Source organism: Dermochelys coriacea, chromosome 4, assembly GCF_009764565.3.
Source record: "Dermochelys coriacea isolate rDerCor1 chromosome 4, rDerCor1.pri.v4, whole genome shotgun sequence".
Classification (NCBI taxonomy): Eukaryota; Metazoa; Chordata; order Testudines; family Dermochelyidae; genus Dermochelys; species Dermochelys coriacea.
The window spans coordinates 37,378,195-37,393,677 of NC_050071.1; the positions used below are offsets into that span (position 1 = coordinate 37,378,195).

At 44.4% G+C, this 15,483-nt stretch overlaps 1 protein-coding gene across 1 annotated transcript in view; it reads left to right on the forward strand.

Moving 5' to 3' along the window:
* The first annotated feature begins 1,195 nt into the window (after positions 1 to 1,195).
* UGT8 (UDP glycosyltransferase 8) overlaps positions 1,196 to 15,483 on the forward strand; it is a 73,258-nt gene continuing 58,970 nt past the window's right edge. The window contains exon 1 of the mRNA XM_038401093.2: positions 1,196 to 2,142. The gene's annotated coding sequence lies outside the window, so the exon portion shown is untranslated. The remainder of the gene's footprint in view (positions 2,143 to 15,483) is intronic.

The window sequence follows — 15,483 nt, forward strand, 5'->3', positions numbered from 1 at the left end:
AGTCTCAATTCAGCCCTTGCCTTTCCCACTGCTCATTTCCTTTGTCTCTTTTGGTACTTTCTTCTTGGGCAGGAAGACAGTGGAGAAGAGTCCTGTTTGCCTTTCTCCCCAGTCTGAAATAGAATTTATATAAGGCGCGAACCTTTTGTTTCCTAGTCTTGACCTCCCCCACCCCTTTTAGTGGAAAATTACTAAAAGTCCAAGATAGTGTTTAGTACCAGGTGACCCAGTAATGTCACAGCTACATCCCAGGATGCCTCTCTGGAAGGAGAGAGATTAGTATCTTCAGAGTCTTATTGTTTCTTCCTAATGGCCCATCAAGGCTGATGGCCTGTTGTCTGGTGGGTGTCTCCCAAATACACTCACAGTTTTGTTAGTCAATATTCCTAACTTTATATACAGAAATAATACATGTATACAAATTGGATAATCACATTCAGTAAACTATAACCTTTCTGATGATACCTGACAAGACCCATATTGCATAAAGTATATCTCAGTTATGCCATATCCATATCATATCTATCCTTCCCATTAGGATAGGTTGCTGTTTCGCCTTTAATATTGTCTCTTTGAGAAACTGCCAACTATCCTGAACTCCTTTTTCCCTTTGATTTTCTTCCCATGGTACCATACCATACCAGTTCTCTTAGTTTTTAAAAGTCCATTATCCTTATTATGCTGTGCTCACTTCTTCCTTAGTTAAAGTCCCCTATTACTACCAGGTTTTGTGTTTTGGATATTTCTGTTATTTTTTTCTGGAAACGTCTCATCCACCTTATTATCCTTATCTTGAAAATATCCACAGCTAAATCAGATGTATAAAAATTAATAAACTTTAATGCTTTAATGCTTCAGGACATAAGCCACCCACTAACTCAAGATGCTCTCAAGAAACTTCCTCTACATCCATTCTTCCATGATTGTTCACTTTGGGGTTTCTTGCATCTTCTTCTGCAGAATCTGATACTAGCCAAGACAAGTACTGGACTAGATGAACTACTGTTCTGATTCAGAATAGTAATTCCTCTGTTCCTCTTTACATTCCTAACTTTTAAAAAATCTTACATGTATAACCATCAGGAGTTTGGAGCACTATGCAACCAGCACAACAGGGCCATGAAACACCATGGTCCAACAGCCAATTGGTTCTGTATCCTAGGATTCAGATAATTCTGGTGCACTAGGACTTGGAATTTTGGGGTGTGGGAGCTAAGGATTCAAAAATTGTCTGGTTCCATCAGGATGGAGGTGAAGGAACCCTGTTTTTTCAGCACTGCTGCACCAGGGTGCCTAGGGGGGTCTAGGTTTTTTTGATACACTAATTGGTTAGGCTTGTTCATTTAAGAAGTGGAATTTTGGGGACTGGGCTTTATCCTAGAGTAGCAACAGAAAGTCCAGCAGCAATTCTACTCTCCCTTTCAAGTCTTGTTTTCCTAACGTAGAAGTTTCCTCCATGTAGCCGATACCTACCTCCTTTTGCTCCAGAGGGCTGCTGGGGGAACGGACAGGCTGATTGGAGAGCTGGAGAGCCGGTCCCGCCTGCTGGAGGCGGGGATAAGGGGCTGCCCAGCTGAGAGATCCCTGCTGTAGTGGGAGTCTGGGCAGTGTCTGGAAGTAGAAGGCGCTTGATTTGGAGAGCAGATCTCAGAGTGGGGGAGAGGGTAAAACATCCTCGATTTGGCTGACAGACCAACCTGGAAGCTGCATCAGCACCGTGGAGAGTGTGGACCTAGGCTCTGGACATATGTCAATATCAGTCCATGTGCACAGCGTGTGTTAGGGTGTCTGGGGCACAGCGCTGACGGGAGGAGGTAGAAGGACGTGATGAGGAGTTGAGGGCGGGCTGAGTTTGTGTCCCCTTCCCGATCCCCAGATTTCAGAGACAGCAGAGTCCCGCAGGAGACTGAGAGGGGGCGGGCAGCCGGGCTCTGCCTGTCCTGGGGAGCAGCAACGGGCTTTTGGAAGAAGTCCCCATTTGTATCAGACACGGGAGTGGCCTGGGAAGAGAGAGTCACACAACCCACCTGCCCGAGCCCGTTGTTTCTCCGTGGGACAGCAGCGGCCGGGGAAACCTGGGCAGCAGGGAACAAAGCCCCGCTGTCTTCCGCCCAGCGGCCAGAGGAACAGTCCTGGAGCAAGGTAAGGGACGGAGAGGCAGGGCTGCAAAAAGACCTGGCTTACGCTGGACATCCATTGCGGGCTGTGAGCGGGGCATGGTGGGCTGCAGAGGAGCAGAAGGGGGGCTACGGGAGGGACTAGGGGGTGGGGGTGGGACGTGCAGTGAAAGGCTCGGACGCGCAGTGGTGGGACTGAGGGACAGGTACGAGGAGGGGGAGGCGTAGACCCGGGGAGCTTCTTCGGATGCTTCTCCGCAGCCCGCACAACTTCGCTCCGGAGTCCAGCCCTAGCAATGGGACGGGGGGGGGGGGGGGGTCCTCCGTGCGTAAGGGCGCGCCGGTGTTGTACTTGGCCCTGCAGCCGCGGCCGGTCACCAAGGCGCGGCGATTTACTGCAGGTTCAGCGCCGGGTGTGGGTCCCGAAGCGGGCTGGGGTGGGGTGGGGTGGGGGGGGGGGCGGCTCTTGTCCCTCCTTGTGGAAGTGCCACCCCCCGTCAGGGATCATAGGCTACCGGAGCGGCGCGCAAAGCTCCTCACCGAGGGCCAGGGGCAAGAGAACAAGGTGACTGGGCTGGGGCCAGTGCCCAAGTGGCCCATTGGAGAGGGGCACAGTGGCTGGGGGAGGCGTGCAAGTCTGAAACAGGGATTCTCCTACTGCTGGGTGACTTGTCTCAGCAGAATAAGCAGGATGGGGGTAGGAAGGAAATTGAAACTGACTTTATTGGCACCGGTAGAATCCCCACCGGAGGACAGGGGGCTGCGCTGGGGGTCTGCACTGGACTCTTGGGGTGGATGCATCTGTGTTGGTCTTGAGGACCCCACAGCAGTGTTAATACAAAGGCAGGTGCCAGCTTGCTCCATTTCTCAGCCAAGGGTGGCTAGGCCTGGAGAGCTTGGGGAATAAATCCTGGGCTAGAAGTAGCCGAGGGGAAAGAAAGTTTCTGGGTCTGTCCCTGACTATCCCTGTTCTATGGCTGCCTTCATCCTAGCCTTACCCACTAAGGAACAATGTGCATTAGATGGGATTGTGCAGTAGGTCTAGGTTTATAGGCGCTTCAGTTTTATATGATAAAATGTCTCTAAATGAGACAATATGCTTGGTTGGAATTTTAAATTAAGATTTGCAGGGGTGGTTTGGCCAGTCGCTTTGACAGTAAAGGCCAAATATTCCAGCTTGATTACATAAAATTAGGCAGCTAGCCTAAATTCTTATTTGGGGGCCTACCACAAATGTTTAAATGCCTAAACAGATTTAGGTGCCTTTAAGTACTTACAGTTGAATGTTTGGCCCTCAGAGAACATCTCCTAAATGTGCTGCACTTTCACTGAATGTTAAATTCAATTTAATCAAAAATGCCTTGCTATTTAATAGAGTTGTAAATGGCTTGTCTCATTTTTGTAAAGTCCAGTCATGTGGAAGGTGGAAGGTTGGTTTTGTATGAGAGTCTCCAGTTTTGAGAGCTCATTCTTGATCTCCTGTCTGCTGTACAGGTTGCTGATCAGGTGGTTCCTCATTTTCTTTGAGAGTGTGTGGCAGTCTCTCACCATAGTCAGTGCAGTATGTTGATTGCAATGGATTTTTTACCTTCAGTCCATTTGGTATGATGTCCATCTGTTTGCACTTGAAGAAGAAGATGATGTCTGTCTGTATCTGTGCAAGGCTTGCACAGGCCACTCCAGCAGGCTGTAGCCAGGAGTTTGGAATTGGGACTGAAATGGCAGTAAAATATTGGGCGGTCATCCCTAATCTGCTTCAGAAATTATTCAAGAACCTCAGGGATTTGTGCAGTTCTTGCTTCTGGGATGTCCTGGTCGCCTCTGGAATCTCTTTGTACAGATTTGAAAGTAGCTATACTTGAAGAGAAAAACTTCAGAAACAGACTTCAAAGAGAAACAGCAGAACTAAAATTCATTTGCAAATTTAACACCATTAATTTGGGCTTGAATAGGGACTGGGAGTGGCTGGCTCATTACAAAAGCAGCTTTGCCTCTCCTGGAATTGACACTTCCTCATTTATTTTTGGGAGTGGACTACATCCACCCTGATCAAATTGGCCATGTTAGCACTGGTTCTCCACTTGTGAGGTAACTCCCTTCTCTTAATGTATCAGTATATTTATGTCTGCATCTGTAATTTTCATTCCATGCATCTGCAGAAGTGGGGTTTTTACCCACTAAAGCTTATGCTCAAATAAATCTGTTAGTCTTTAAGGTGCCACTGGACTCCTTGTTGTTTTTGTGGATACAGACTAACACGGCTAACCCCCGGATACTTGAGTGTGTCATTAGTTTTCAGAAAAGACATCACTCTGTATACCCATATAATATGGTAATATGATATATGGTAAGTTGATTCAATTGCTTATCACCTGAGGTTCAACTTCCTGTATTTATAGACTGGTAAACCTTTGAAAGGGATTCTTCTGAAAAGTAAAACCCAGACCAAGATTCTCTCTGCTGCTGGGTGTAACCTTGCTATCTCTTCCCCTCACCTGTTAGCTTGATAGCTTTATTTATCTCTCTGGCATGCCAATATGCCTTCATTGTCTTTACCTGATGACAAAACTGGTCCAGACAAGCCACCTATCTCTGCTTCCAGTCCATCCATTCCCTAGATATGTCCCTTTTGAAGAGTGGCACATGCCCTCTCACGGCTGGGCATGGTGAGCAGATCTTTCCTCATCTAGTAGCATATGCTGAGAGCTCCTCCAGCAGTCTCTCTTCTCATGACTCAGCCAGGTCCTTTGAAAGTCTCTCCCGTACTGAGATATCAGTGTCTCAAACAGACAGCATGACTCTAGTCACTAATATGATGCCTTCTGCCCCTCCAGGGCTCCTTTTCTGGCAGAATAGTGGCCGAAGGGCTTTCCCTGGAAGTTTTTTAACGAGTCTCAAAAGTGAAACTGGAACTACTACAAAAACAACTTTGGTCCCCTTCCTCAGGCTTAAACCTTTAATCTATCCAGGGTCCTCCATTTCTGTAGTCTTCTTCAGGGTTAACTTGTTGGAGTCTACTCTGTCTATTCTAAGGCTATTGGTTGGCCTTTTCTCAAGGCTACTCCAGGAGTTTCCTTCACTTCTGCTGAACTATCCTATCAGGGCCCATCCCAAGATGTAAATTCCCTCCTAGTGCTCTTCTTCAGTTGATAGCCTGACTGGGCTTCTTTCCATGAGGCCCAGGTCCTGGCCTTTTATCAGGCTCATCCCTGGAGCATGTTCCACCCCAGTAGCTTCTTTGTATCTCTCTGGCTTCCCATTGCTACTACTCTGAGTACAACTAGTGAGTTCTTCCTTCTTTCTGCAGCTCCCTTCTACTTTGGGCTTCCTCTCTTTACAGGAACCACTCAGCTGCTTCCCCAGCGGACTCCTCTTTAATTAGACCTTCCCCACCTTCCAGGTCCAGTCAGGTATATTAATTGACCTTGGGCCCACACTAACCTTTTCACCACCAGTGTAGGGTAAACACACCAGGACAGTCCCCTTCTGTGCTCCACATAACATTCCCATTTTCCCTCTTGTTTCTCTTGAATTCAGTTCCCATCCACAGAAGCATACCACGCATAGTCCCCACTGCGGACTTAGAGCACTGGGAGAGTAGACAGTTCTGATACGGCCATTTGGTTACCATGTGATCCCCATTTTTTCTTCTTGCCTCTTATGAATTCACTTACCCTCTTAGTCCCTTGTCATTGTTAAAAAGAAAGGGGGAAGCCAGCATGAGGGAAAATTCTTCCTGTACCAGAGAAGAAATGGTCAGAGACTCCCTGATGGGATACCTCCTCTCTCAGCATGTGCGGCTGTTCATCTGTCTACTGTTGGGAAGACATGGCACCCACCCACTTCAGATTCTCCTGCCTGATGAGGCCTCATTTAAATCGGACATGGGGGAGAGAGAAGGAGCTCTGGAGAAGCACAGTACCCCCACCCTCGAAGAAAAAAGAAGAAAAGATGGGGGCGGAGGCAGTGGTGAGCAGGAGCTGGTGCGAACTGGTTGTTAAATTTTGAAGCCAGTTTAGAACCTGTTGTTAAAGGGGTGGGCAAACTCTGGCCCGCGGGCCACATTCAGCCCACCTGAGCTCTCGACTGGGGAGGCTGATGTGCAAGCTGTATTTCAGAAGGGTACTGTTGGGGCTCCTACTCTATATGTTTCACAGTAGCAGCCTTGTTAGTCTGTATTCGCAAAAAGAAAATGGTGGCACCTTAGAGACTAACAAATTTATTTGAGCATAAGCTTTCGTGAGCTACAGCTCACTTCATCAGATGCATCAAATAAATTTGTTAGCCTACTTTATATGTCACTCTGATGTGGGAGCTGAGTCTCCTGGACCAAGTAACCATGGGGTTTACAGTTGCTTAGTCTAGAGTGGGTGAGCAGTAATTAGTAATATTACTGTGGCACCCAGTAATTGTCTATACTAATTGTATATGCCAACTATGAACATGAGCTCAATGCTGAAACTTGCAAGACAAGGACCCAGGTTCAAAATGACATTTTAAAAACAAAAGTCTTCAATTTTTTTAAAAAAATATGCTTCTATGCTCAGTAAATTTTTCCAGAACCCAATTGTCCTTTCAGAAAAGAAATATTTCAAAAGTCACACAACCCTAGTCAGCACTGTATCAATAAAAATGTCTCTAAAGTCTGCTCTCTTGTCATGAAAATCTACTCAAGCTTGATATTTCTATATTACTGTTTGCACATTCATGTTAATGATGATAAACCATAACATGTTATATATTTCAGATAACAAGTACTAACTTTTAGGCACTTCATGCCCATTAGTTTTCATATTTAAAAAATAAGTTTTTTTTTAAAATATGGAAGGCTTAGATAAAAAATAATGGCCATGGTGTACCTTACAAGTTTAGTACTTGTTATATGAAATATATAATACACTGAGAAGCAATATTTAAAGAGGCAGGAAAGCAGGTTTATTCTGAGAAAGGGGCAGTTTCAAATCCAAGCTCTGATAATCAGAAGTAAAACTGATGGGAATCATTCTAATTACTTTTACTTTGTCATTAGGAAAGTGAGAAGGAGTATGGTACTAAACTAGTTCTATTAATTTTTATCCTTCATGCTAAGAAAAATACCTTTAAGTGTATAAATTCTAAAACAAAGACAAATCAAGTATGACCAAGCTATAAGAGATATCATTTTGAAATGTCCTACAGGATCAGTGATTTAAGGGTTGTGTAAACCAATGCGTTTCAAAAAAGGTCTTCTGGAAAAAAGTAACCTACACATATCTTAAGAAATAAAGTTACTTTAATTGACCTGAATTGAACAAGCTTGCCAGCAAGCATAATTAAAACATGTATTTTAATATAGTTTTATTTCCACTGCACTATTTGACATACTTGTCAAAGTATATATCTTACTTTGCAATTTTAATAATATGATTTATTACAGTTTGGTCACTTGTAGGATGAAGCAGAACAAAAGAATTCTTTATTGCCCTTTTAATCCTTCTAGATGCTTGGCTGTCATACGATGATGTGGCGTGAAGTGGGGATAGCTTGTGCAATGCTGGAGCTAACTATACTAGAAGCAAAATACCAGGGCATCACTCCTCCCCCAAATTAAATCCCAGTCTGAGTAAAATACAATTATTATTGTTTTTTACCAAAACATTGCTTTTTCAAACTCTGACATTGATCCTTTTGGTCAAATTCTGCACTATGGCCTGTAGAATCCTACTGAAGTATCCAGGAGCACATAGCCTGCATTCTTTTCAGCCCTCTCAAAGACATAAACAAGCCTTTTAAAATACATCTACTGTTCATCCTATTGCACTGTAACTTCTCTCTTCTGCCACTCCCCACAGAGCCGCGCTGCCACGGAAAGACCTATCATTGATGGAAATGTTTTAAATAAGCTGCATCTTTTGATACTTAAGAAAAAGTCCCTTGTTTTATACTGTCTTCTTATGCTAGTCTACGGGCATGAGACATGTTTCCTCCCTCCCACCAGAGGGAGACAAAACACTGAGGCTTTAATATGGTATCATCTGCATTACATGTGCCACTTTGGTTGTCGGCCTCTGGCAGATGAAGGTCGGTTTAATGCCTGTAACCCTTGGGAGCTGAGGTAGGCCTTGTACCCTCTAAGGCTCTGGGGTCTGCCATCTACCCTTGGATGTCCCTATGCTCCCCTTGCGCCTACAGCACAGGCTGCTGGTTCTTTACTTCGCTCCGTGTTTCTGCCTGCCTGGGCCGGGAGTGACAGGGAGTGAGCTGGTTCTGTGTACCCCCCCGCCCCCCCGCCCCCCCGCCCGGAGTGGCTCAGAGCTCCTTGGTTAGAAGTCTCTTCTCTCTCCGTCTCCTGATACGGTACTGAGTGCAATACTCTCTCTCTCTCTCTCTCTGCAGGTAAAGGGCTTTCCTCTCGTCCCCCTCACTTACTCTCATTCCTCCACTTCACCCTGGTGTCTGATAAACAAATGGTGGCTTATGGTGCTGACTTGTGCACTCTGTTCGGTTATTAAATTAGCTTGGTTGTATTTGTGGTGGATGTGCAGGACAGCAATGGGAGCAGGGCCGCTGTTCTCAAGTGTTCGTTATTAAAACACGGATAATGCTGTAGACTATGTGCCTGTCCATATTTTATATCTTTTTTTCTCCTTGTGTTTGGGACAAGATTATAGCTTGTGGTTACTTTTGTGCAAGATGGCTGAGCAATGTGAGAAACGTTGCCGGTAGCTTTGTCAAGAAGCTTCCCCAGAAGGGGAATGGGCACTGCCAAGATATAACATAGGAGTGTGTGATATCCTCCATTCCCTACATGATTTTTATGACTCCAAAGTACATTGAAGTAAGAATTGTACATTTTGTCTGCAAACATTCTCATGTTTTATATGGTGAAGACTCCAATATATTACAACGCCTTATATCAAGATTTCCTATCTCAGTTTACCCAACCATATAGAAAAACTTAACAGGAGTTTCTCCCTTCTCTGCAACACCACATCTGCACATTGTTGGTGTGATCACAGTTGAATTCTTCAGTTATTTTGAATCATTCTGAGTAACTTTTGCTGGCAAGCTCTGTGAGAATGCAGCTTTCCTGTCAATATTTGATTTAGGTTGTACACCTTTGCTTGAATCCCTGTTTTGACCCAACCTCTTAGACTGTACCTTGATAATTAACGGTGTTTAAATTTAGTAAAAGAAAGTCCAATTTAAACTGAAGATAAGTTGTATTTGTTTGGTAGTAGTGAAGCTTCACAAGAAAAATATTTTAAATGAAGGTGAATATGTTTTGGCATTATTAAGATACTGGATACCTGATGTTATAATAAACTCATTAGCCCTGAACCTGTGATCCTCAGTTTCATAAATCTTCCATTGACTTGATTATTAGTTTTACCTTGTGTGTACAGATCCATTGAAACTATAGTAGAACACACCTTTAATCTTTTTGATAGCAGTAGTAGCCCACTTAGGCTGTTCCAACATTGCCTTCGGTCCCTGTAATTCTAGAGCATGAAGTCTCATTTTAAGCATCTGTTTCGGAGAGTCAGTGGTATAATGCTAGCAGAAATTATGTATCTCAATTATTATTAAACATTTATATATTAGGATTATCTTATGCTTTAGAAAATGTTGATTCTAAAGTATGTTTAAGAACTTTTCTTAAAACAATGTTTTAGATGATACCAGCACTTTTGGATGCAGTTATCCAAGAGGGTTGCATGTTAGAAGTAAGCCTGACAGTTTTGGAAGAGAAAGATAAATTTGTCCCTCTAAGAAGGGTAATGTCACCACTGACATGCCCCATCATGGCTGGACATGGTATAACAGGCTCTCCTTGACTACAGCACCCTGTTGCAGCTGCTCTAGTCCTTCAGTGATCTGCTTCATCTCATGACTTGACCCTCCAGCCAATCCACTTTTTACCCATTGCAAGATAATAGAGTCCAATGCCATTGCATCAGGTCTTCAGTCACAGCTCTGAGCCCCAACATCTTTACACTCATGCATCTCAGGGTTTTCTAGTGTCCTTATCCCTCTCTGTGTGTGCGGGGGAGGGTGGGGGGGTGGGAAAGGGGGGGGCCTTACTCCATCTTCTCACAAGGCTGATAGAGAAACCTAGGCCTTATCACTATACTGTATCCCAGCCTAAGGACTCTTTGATAGGCAAGTAAAGTCTATCTACTCAGACCTGCTCCCTGTCACTTACACCTGTTACCAGGCATCCCCCACAACCTCTCTATATTCACCCCTCTGTCAGGGGTGGGCTTCGTGTCTCTCCCTTGGACTCCCTCAACAAATCCCAAACCCAAAATACAAACAAATGAACTCTGCCCTCCTTGAGGTTGACCTTTCATCTCTGTTAAGTGTCCCCTGTTCTGTTCCAGGTCTCTGTCTCTTTAGAAGTGCAGATTCTTTCCTTTTACCTAGGCTCCCATTCTCAAGGGACTACAGAGTTTCTTCCTATTGTCCTTCTAGTCTGGACTTTGTCTCTTTATTCTACCCACACACCTCCTTACCCAGCTGGGACTCCTCTTTATTTGGCCCTGGCCCACCTCCCAGTGCAATCAGATGCCTGAATTGACTCTCCAGTTCCAGTTAATCTTTTCATTACCTTTGAATGCCACACGCTCCATTATAGCCCCTTTTAAGTAAGGTGCATTTAATGCTGATTCTTCATTATTTTCTTCTTGAATGTAAAAGGTTGTTTAATCTATCTCTAAATTTGTATTAGATGAAGTCAGGTAAAATCGGTTATATAAACAGCTGTCTACCCCTCAAAACTGCCATAAATTATCCTGCAAGTATCTCAAATCCTTATACAAAATCAACTGATTCCCTTAGTAAACCCCCTTGGCAGTCAGAACAAACCACTCAGTGCTTTGACAGATCTGTTCTCCACTTCCCACCCAGCAGATGTAATATTTTTTATATCATGCTCTCAAATCTAGTATGCTGCTTCAATGGATGGATTTGGGGTGCAGCTGTTGTTATTAAAAATGAGACGAATAAAGAGTAAATGCAGTATTCTGTCTTCAGCTGTACATACAGGGCTCCCATTGACTTCTTAAAAGGCTCATTCAGTGACTTGAATAGGAACCCATAGCTGCAGTCAAGGCCAAAGTTTCATTTTCATACCTAAAAAATTACAAGATGGAATAATACACTGTTTCAATAATCCAAAACAAGATACATGATATGAAAACCTTAATATAAATCCAAATATCTGCTGCAGTTGCTTTAGGATCTTCCTCCCCCACACTGGACAGTGTATTATTTCTACACACCAAGGTTTTGTGAGTCTGTAGACCTTTGGTACCGTCATCCCTGTTAGAACTTCACTGGCTGCTGTAGAATGACACCAGGCATGAGTGTAGCCCATTTTCTTTACACTTCTGTAGCAAGTTTGTTTCTTACCCCAAACTGCAGATTTATAACTTTCTCTTTAAAGCCCACTCTCAGTGGTTCTGACTGAATTTAGTGCTCACAAAAAATACTGGAGTGACTAAAGTGATTTACCTATAGAACATGTAGAACACAGACAACATCATTACAAGCATAGGTTCCAAACCTGCAGATGATAGCTTGCAGGTGCAGCAATCCAGCTGCACTTATTCAGTTGCAATATCAGAACCTTCCCATGCCTTTCCTCATATCTGACCTGGTGGGACCACCTTTAATGGCAAGACAGTACGTCAGTCTCCCTGTTCATTCAGTCATTTTCCTTTCTTCTAAGACTGGTGATATATGGTCTAATTAATGCTAATTTGTGGCTTTGTGGCATTGCCTTGTAACACTCCCAATGTGAATGCTGCATGACTAACATTAAACATACTCCCACGCAAACATACTTTACAATTCTTTGATTTTTTTGCAAAGGTATTTTGTTTGGAATCAAAATGGAGAGTAAGTCTTTTCTTTCTTTTCTGTTCATTTCCCCCTTTTTGATGTCCTCTGCATGAAGTACATGGCTTGTAAACTTTGGAATTGTCACCTGCTTTCTGTTTGACTGCTGCACCTAACATTTGGCTTGGAATGTAGGCATATGATTTCCTTAAGTCTTCTATAAAGCCATTCTACCAGTAACATAGCAGAGAATTAAGGGTGTGTCAGAATCATTGTCCAATAAAATATACACCGCACAAAATCTTTAGATCAGATTCAAACCAGGCTATAAGTGGGTACACCTCTACTGAAGTCAGTGGAATTGGGCCAAGTCTAAACTTGGCCCCTCACCCACAATTCTAAGGTATTTGAGGTACGATAAAATGACTGGCATCCTGCCCTTACTTCAGTTCAGCAGTTTTAACTATAGTAATGACCTTCACTAGTGACCTTCAAGTTGTTTCTGATGTTTAAAAATATGAAAAGAAAACACATTTTTAAAACATGTAAGTCCATAAAGACCTGATCTGTATTTCCTTAATAAAGTGGTGCTTAATGAGAGTTTAGCCTAATTTGCTTTATTTAGCCAAAATTCCTCTTGACATCTCTGAGAGTTTGACCAGAGTAGAGAGAGTACAGAATTGGGCCTTTGACAAAACTTGTGATACTGAAATCCACTTCAGCTTTTAACATTTTTTTTTGTTCTACTGCTCTGTTTAAAACTGATTTCTGTGTTCACTTCCCTATCTCTTTCATTTATGAAATCATTGATAGGTTCTACCTCTGTTTTGTTTCCATTTCTTTTTCCATGAGTCTTTTTCAAATATAAACTCTAGCAGTATAAATATTATTAGTAGTAGTCACAATAACAAGAATAATACGTAGCTCTTATATAGCACTTTTCATCAGTAGATCTCACAGTGCTTTACAAAAGAGGTCAGTAGCATTATCACCAATGTTATTAGCAACTTTCTGAACATTTTACCTATGATCTGTCTTACAGAGTGATGTGTATGTGCTCTAGTACAGGGGTCGGCAACCTATGCACGCGTGCCAAAGACGGCACACGAGCCCATTTTTAATGCCTGCTGAGGCAGCAGCAGCGTGCCATTAAAACTCCTGCCCTGCCCAGCCTGGCCCGGCCCAGCCCGCTCTTCTCCACCCCCTGCCTCTCCTGCGGGAGCAGGGGTCAAGGGGCAGGGGACTGAAACTTGGTCCTGCTGGCTCCCCTGCCTCTTCCTGCAGTGTGCTGGGTTCCTGCCCCTCCTCCTCCTCTCTGTCCCTCCTTGCTGGCGGATCAGCTGATGGCCCTTGTGAGGGGGTGGGGGAGGAGCTGGGTCAGCATGCTCCCTGCTCCCAGTGGAGGCAGAGAAGAAGCGGGGGCAGGGCCTTGGAGAAGGGGGGCGTGGAAGCAGGGCATAGCCCCTCCAGCCCCCTGCCGTGAGCATCCCAAGACCCCAGCCAACACCCCCAGCCCTCTGCCCTGACCCCCACCATACACACCCCTAGCCCTCTGCCCTGAGACTGCAGCCCTGCACCCCCCCCAGGCTCCTGCCCTGAGCTCTGTACCTCCTCACACATACCCAGCCTCCACCCTGACTCTTGCACAGCCCCCCTACACCCAATGCACCCCCCACATCCTGACTCTTGCACCCCCCACATCCCCTCCCCCATCCTGAGCACCAAACAGGAGCGCCTGCACTCCCCACCCCACATTCCCACCTGCACCCCTCCCACCAAATGGGAGCTGCCCAGGTAAGCTCTCCACACCCAAACCTCCTGCCCCAACCCTGAGCCCCCTCCCTTATTCTAGCTCCTGGCCAGACCCTACACCCCAACCCCCAGCCTGCTCCTTCATCCCCAGCCCTGTGCTCAGTGCACTCCCACCCTCAGCTCAGTGCAGAGAGAGAGGAAGAGAATGGGCCAGAACCAGGGAGAATGGGCCAGAACCACATTTTCACTGTTACTCTTGTGTCGATTCACTGTTACTTGCAGCGTATTTGGTACTCTGTACCTTTCATGTAAGTGGTTTTCCAAAGGACTCTGACCTACAAAGCAATCCCCAACACTACAAGCTGATGCTGCATATGTGTATGTGGACAGGGCTGGGACCCCAGACTGACAGCGGGCTGAGCAGGTCCAGCAGCTGGGATCCCGGCTGGCAGGAGCCGGCGGATGGAACCCCTGAGTGGCAGCAGGCTGAGCCGCTCAGCCCACTGCTGGTCTGGTGTCTCGGCCGCCGGCCCTGCACAGCCCATTGCCGGTCTGGGGTTCTGGCTGCCAGCCCTTTGCCAGCCGGGTTCCCGGCCGCAGGCCCCGCTCGGCCTGCTGCTGGCCTAGGTGAACGGAACACCAGACCAGCAGCGGACTGAGCCGGCCGGTAGCATAAGATCAACATTTTAATTTAATTTTAAATGAAGCTTCTTAAATATTTTGAAAACCTTGTTTATTTTACAGTACAACAATTGTTTAGTTATATAATATATAGACTTATATATTTATATATATATAAATGTATTACCGGCACGTGAAACCTTAAATTATAGTGAATAAATGAAGACTCAGCACACCACTTCTGAAAGGTTGCCAACCCCTGCATGTATATAGTATTTCCTTAAGCAGCATTTGCTGTCATTGGCCATAGAAAGTGCATCTACCAGCAGGGATGACATTGTATTGCTTACAGTTTTGTTTTTCGTAGCATGAAGGGTGACCTCTGATGGCAGCACTAGCAGACACATTTACTGATGTTGATTCTGATTGTGTGTGCTCATTGGGTAATACAAAACAGTCTGATCTGCAATACTCCGGCCCTGGGCCAGTCTTAAGCAAATGTTATAACACATACCAAATGGTATGATGAAGATCCACTCTCCATGTTTGGAAATTACAGATTTACAATCTTGTAATGATATGTATATAAATGGTTGAGAAAAACATAAGTCTAATAAACACATTAATGATTTCCCTGGTTGCCCGTCAATACTATTTCCCCCTTCTGATCTGCTCCAAATCAGGGAATATAATTTGATTTCATTCCAATTTAATATTTTAAATAAAAAAAAACCCAAAAGATTTTAACAGCTCCGCAAACACAATTTATATTTCTCGTTCTGAAGTTTTGATTTTAATTAGGTGATTATAGGGTAATGAGAAAAAACAACATTGCGGGTGGGTGGAAAGATTCAAATAGTTAATCTCAGTGTCTGTAATTTGCAACCTACCTAAATCTCAATTTTTTTCTGTTTTGTAATTGAATAGTATCTTGTGATACATGTCCAGTAGCTTTAAGAAGAGCCTAATAAATTCATTGTTAATTAGGATTTGAATCCAGATCTCTAGAGGTGAAAATCTAGTTCATTAATCTGCTGCTTTGCTGAGCTCCCTTATATGCTCTGGTATTTGTTAAATTGTAGCAAGTAACTCAATATCTTTTTGTAGGGTGACATCTCTGGCTAGAAAGATCGCTCCTTTGCTGCCATTGCATCCCTACTGCTTAATATGA